General features: G+C 42.3%; 1 non-coding gene across 1 annotated transcript; it reads left to right on the top strand.

The window, feature by feature from the left end:
• Window positions 1–2,830: 2,830 nt before the first annotated feature.
• Window positions 2,831–2,903, top strand: trnat-ugu (transfer RNA threonine (anticodon UGU)). The gene has a single exon. It is a non-coding gene; the product is annotated as a tRNA-Thr (tRNA).
• The last annotated feature ends 2,657 nt before the right edge of the window (window positions 2,904–5,560 follow it).

Here is a 5,560-nt window from a genome sequence, read left to right as displayed (position 1 = left end):
ACACACACACACACACACACACACACACACACACACACACACACACCCAAACAACAGAGATCTGGACAATATCTTTGTCGGCCGGCAGCCAACCATCTGCTCTGTTCAATCCACGGTGGCCCGCCTGTTACCTCAGCCCCAAAGCAACAGCACTGCTCTGTTCTCATTAAATATTCACTAAGGAACATCAACATAACGAGACCACTGATCACACACACACACACACGCACACGCACGCACACACACACACGCACGCACACACACACGCACGCACACACACACGCGCACGCACACACACGCACACACACACACACGCACGCACGCACGCACACACACACGCACGCACACACACACACGCACGCACGCACACACACACACACACACACATACCATGTATACATTACTTCAGGGGACATTACCTTGACTTACATGCATTTCCTGGAAACTTATCCTAACCTTAACCATAACCAACATATGCCTAACCCTAACCCTAACCAAGTCTTCACCCTAAAATTACTGATTCCCCTTATGGGGACCTCCATTTTGTCCCCATAAGGGAAGCCAGTCCCCACACGTGACTGTGTAAACAGATTTAGGTCCCCACAAGGATACAAACACACACACACACACACATACGCGCCAAAGTGTATTAACACGACTGTGTGTCTTGATGCAGAACAGAGTATGGATTATCATTTCAGATAGCAACAAAAGATTGATTATAATATGAAAGGATAAATAAGGACGTACCAACGGCTAAAGCAATACGTCTATCTGCTATAAACAACGATAAACATGTCCGGATGTTTATGTTTATGTTTCAGAGGAGTAACAGAAACACAAAGACAGTTCATTAACACAAACAATACCTCCCGTTCCTCTCTAATAAACACTTCATTAAACAAACACTTCCTTTCATGGAGGACGGTAGCTAATGAAGACGTGTCTCCCATCCTGACAGGCTTTGTTAATACTCTCTTATCCTTTGAATACCACATTTCACGGTTCTAGATTTGACAGGCAGAGGTAAGTGAGGAACCTGATCTGTGGATAAAATGCAGAGCTAATCCAAAAGCTTTTTGAATTCACTCTCCCTCTGTTCCTCTAATCCTTTTTCTTTCCACATATCACCGGCTCTTTCTCTCTTGGTCGCCCTCTACGCTTCTCTCTATATTCCCCTCCTCAAAAGCAGCAAGATCCCGATAAGAAAATACTGGAATAGACATAGAATCCTCTTTATGTATGGAGCCTTTTACTAAGAGTCATGTGCTTTTTGCAAACTGCAGGCTGTTTCTTCTCCAGCAGCTTGGGGAATGGTTGTGGAATGTGGCCAAAAATAAGGGACTGTTCTTGTGACCGATTTCCAATCAAACGACATCATAATGCTTCAGTGCACAAAGATGTTTTAGGCAATACATAGTGTGATTTATGAGCAAAGGTGACTGCATCCTATCCAACAGTTTTTTTAAGATCAAGTCAAGTGAAGCCAAAGTTGAAGTGCATTTAAGGTGCATTACTTCAAACGACCAGCAGGAGAAATTCCACTGGTTGCAACATTTTTTTGATTGAATCAGAATGGGTTTTTTACCAGGTAGGTTGACACGTACGAGGAATTTGACGTAGGAGGTTGAGGAATAGAAGTCTTTGAAAAAATGACCCGACTTCTTACTTTATTTAACTCAACATAAGAGTATAGACTCAATTACAAATGTCAAGTATTTTTCAACATGCATGAAGTTAAGTTTGTAATTGATGGTACAATTTAGAGTTAAATAGACAGGGTTTACTTTGGGGCGGGGCTACATTGTGATTGACAGGTCGCCGCTACAGCGTTGTCCTCTCTGTGTGTTGTCTGGTTCATCGTCTTATATATTTATCTCTTTCAAAGTGTCCTTTTAATTCATGGATGTTAATTGTAACATTTTGTTCCCCTACAAACAAAATCTTGTTCTGCCTTTGCTTGCTCGACCGTCTTCAAAATTAAAATACAGAGAAAGTTAAAAACTAAGATGGCAACCATCAGAACAGCCAAACAGTCCTGTCGTCCACATACGTATTGCCACACAGTCCAGACTTCCAGCAAATTCAATTCTCGTCGTAAACTAAAAACGCCGTCTTTATATTATGTCCTCTTGTTGACTCCGTGTCATTAGGTTGCTTTATCTTGAAAGCGCACAGCACGTTTGAACCCTTGAGCCTGCTTTGTTTTCTAGCCTTATGCAAAACCCCGCTCACTGATGAGTTAACACAATGAGACACAGAGTCAAACACACACAGTGAACACACAAAACCCCACCACAAAAAGCTGAGAAGCCCTGAATATCCTGGAGAATTCAGATCAGTGTCAGCAGGGAAGGAAAGGGAAGACAGCTCCAACTGCCACGAGCAACAACAACTGTTACTATTCATCCCTCTTCCTTCCATCGCTGCTTTCTAAAACTTTCTTCCCCCTATATCTCTTTATTACTTTCAAACAAATCCAAAATGATATGGATAAGAACATGCATTGTTTAAGTGAATCTGTGGAAAAGGAATTCAAGACGCTGTCACTCAAAAATATTTCAGTTGATCTACTTTTCTATACCAAGATGTCCCGACAGGCAGCAGACGTGTTATTTTCCACCCTATTTAAAATGTGATTGCACGTTTTTGAGTTTTTTAAACTGACTCTGTAGCTCAGTGAAGGATATGCAGACATTAAGTCACTGACAGAGCCAACTGGTTAGGTTTCTCTGTCACTATTTAAACAATACCTGGTATGCAAACAGGGCGTGTCCTCTCCTGTTTTAAGCATTTCAAAGGTTGGTTATTGAAGTCAGGTACCAGGTGAGGCCCCATAGCTCAGTGGTTAGAGCACTGGTCTTGTAAACCAGGGGTCGTGAGTTCAATTCTCACTGGGGCCTAGAAGCTTCTTTTTCAGTGCATGACCTCAGAGCCTGGTGAAAGGTGACACTGTGCCGTGCTGATATGACAGTATGAGGTTGTGTAAAGGACAGGAAGTGAAAAGGAAACACTCTCAATGATAGATTCTCGGTTTTTTTCTTTCCCGTTCCGGCTCATATGTCCGTGGCACTTAATTTTGTTGGTCTCTTGCCACTTCCTCCATTTCCCTGCGTGTCTCCTCCTTTCATCTGCAGGCTAAAGTCAGTCTGAATTTGAGTCACTGTCAGGTCTGCTGCCACCCTGACAGCCCTGGAGAAACGCCACGGTGAAACTAGCACATGTGAAACTGGACCGTCACTTCACAGAAGCACAGGGAAATGTTTCCAGGTCGACATGCCAAAATCCTCAGAAAACTAACACCAAACAGTCTGTGCCACGCACCACATGTCAGCTCCTTCACATCCTGTCGTGAGGCATATTATATTTGGATGGAGCTTAATATCCCAATGATACTGTGATTATAATGCAATGGAAATCTCAATTTTCTTCAACTTGGTAAGATATTATTAAATGTTTTCCCTTTGAAGCTTTACAGCAAGACAAGTTAAAGAAGCCCTATTCGGCTTTTTCCCTTTCCTGTAGTGTTAAATAGGTTTGAGTGCATGTAAATGGTCTGCAAAGGCTAAAATCCCTGTGTTCTCACCAAAGGGAGTTTCTCCACCACACACATTTATTTTTGCTTTGTCTATTATTTAAAAATTGTGAAAAATCAGGCACATTTTCTCATTTTCACTTAAATCGGTTTGGTCAAAACCCAATCGCAGGTTTTCCGTAAATTCAGTGTTGAATCTGAGAAAGTACAGATTGCTGCTCTAATATTTAAGCTTCAGGGGTAATACTAAGCTCCTCAATTGTATGTGCGTTTGTGTGTGTGTGTGTGTGGTGTAGGGTGGAGGGTTCAACTTTGAAGATGGCTTGTTGCCAAGCAACACGGTACGAGCTGGAAAGGGTGGTGGTGGGGAGGGGGGCATTAAGACATTAGAGCAGCATGTCCCATTGATTTCACCCACACACAAATAACAAAATAACCTTCTGGCCCAGTGGTGTGTGTGTGTGTGTGTGTGTGTGTGTGTGTGTGTGTGTGTGCGCAGGAAAGGATACATTCCCAAGATGACAGCCTCGAGACATTTGATTGGCAAAGACTCTCTGATCATCTCTCTTGCTGTCTCCATTAACCTGGAATAAGAGGAGGATGAGGAGGAAATGGGGAAGAGGAAGAGGAAGAAGGAGGAGGAATCGAGGAAAGGCAAAGGGAAGATGAGGCAGGAGGGTGAATAGGAAGAGAAGAACAAGTGAGAAGTTTAAAATATGAACAATAGGAGGATGAGGGGGAAAAGAGATACGCTCTGTCAGGGACTTGATCAAAATACATTTCATTTTGAGTTGGATGGTACTTCATACATGACTTGGTTTTACCAACTGCTGATATCCATGTTGCAGAAACATTGATTTATATTTGGTTCAATTTGAAAAACAATTCTGGCACTTTTAAGATTACAACTTACTTTATTAATCCCATAGACTACATTTAATGTTCACTATTGGGGGTTTGGTGCCTTGCTCAAGGACAGTGACTGGCACCTCTCCATCAAATCCACACTTTAACCAGCAACCCTAGTTTCCCAAGTCCAAGTCCCTACACACTAAGCCACTTTCACACCATTAAGTCACAGCATATGCTGAGACCTACGGAAGAGGGTAAGGGCCAAATGTGTCTGATTTTTTTAAGATTGCGATAAATGGATTGTTTTGTGGTTTTAGTTTGAATTGAATGTCATTGCATGTCCTTTTTAAAGCTGCAGTGCACTTACCCACACAGAGGACGGCTCTTCTTGATTTCAAAGAATTGGGTTCCTGTGTGGTTGTATCTGATGGAAATGTTAGGGACATCACAGTGTTTAGAGTTACTGAAGTGCTCATGAGGATGGTTTCTAAATAACTTTAAAAAGGTCTCCTATTATACTCTCCTTTCATCAATATATCACAGGTCTCAGATATATACAGAACCTGTCTCTCATTGGCTAAAACAACAGATCATTGCAGCATTACCCATAATCCCCTCTGTTTCAGCCCTGTTTCCAAAGTGCTGATTCTCTGTCTGTTACTTTAGATGAAAATAAGGAGCCCCTCCCCACGCCCCTCTGAGAGAGATTTGGTTACAAAGAACTCAATGGTGCTCTAGGAGGAGATTCAGGTGATAAGGGGGGGGGTTACCTTGGTTGGTGATTGGCTAATGGTTACACAAGACAACACATCGTTATGACATCATAAAGTGGCCAAAATCTGATCAGCTCATTTTCAGAAAGGTTTTTATAGAAATGGATCAAAAAGAGAGAGAATCTTTGTTCCTGAAACTTTCAGAGTCTCTTTCCACAGATGGGACACATGTTGATGTAGAAGAGACATGAAGAAGAGGGGACACATGTTGATGTAGAAGAGACATGAAGAAGAGGGGACACATGTTGATGTAGAAGAGACATGAAGAAGAGGGGACATATGTTGATGTAGAAGAGACATGAAGAAGAGAGGACACATGTTGATGTAGAAGAGACATGAAGAAGAGAGGACACAAGGACACATGTTGGTGTAGAAGAGGACATGAAGAAGAAGGGACACA

Source organism: Notothenia coriiceps, unplaced genomic scaffold, assembly GCF_000735185.1.
Source record: "Notothenia coriiceps isolate Sejong01 unplaced genomic scaffold, NC01 NC01_scaffold00015794, whole genome shotgun sequence".
In the NCBI taxonomy this organism is placed as follows: domain Eukaryota; kingdom Metazoa; phylum Chordata; class Actinopteri; order Perciformes; family Nototheniidae; genus Notothenia; species Notothenia coriiceps.
The sequence above is the reverse complement of the archived record's forward strand: the minus strand, read 5'-3'. Positions and strand labels throughout refer to the sequence as shown.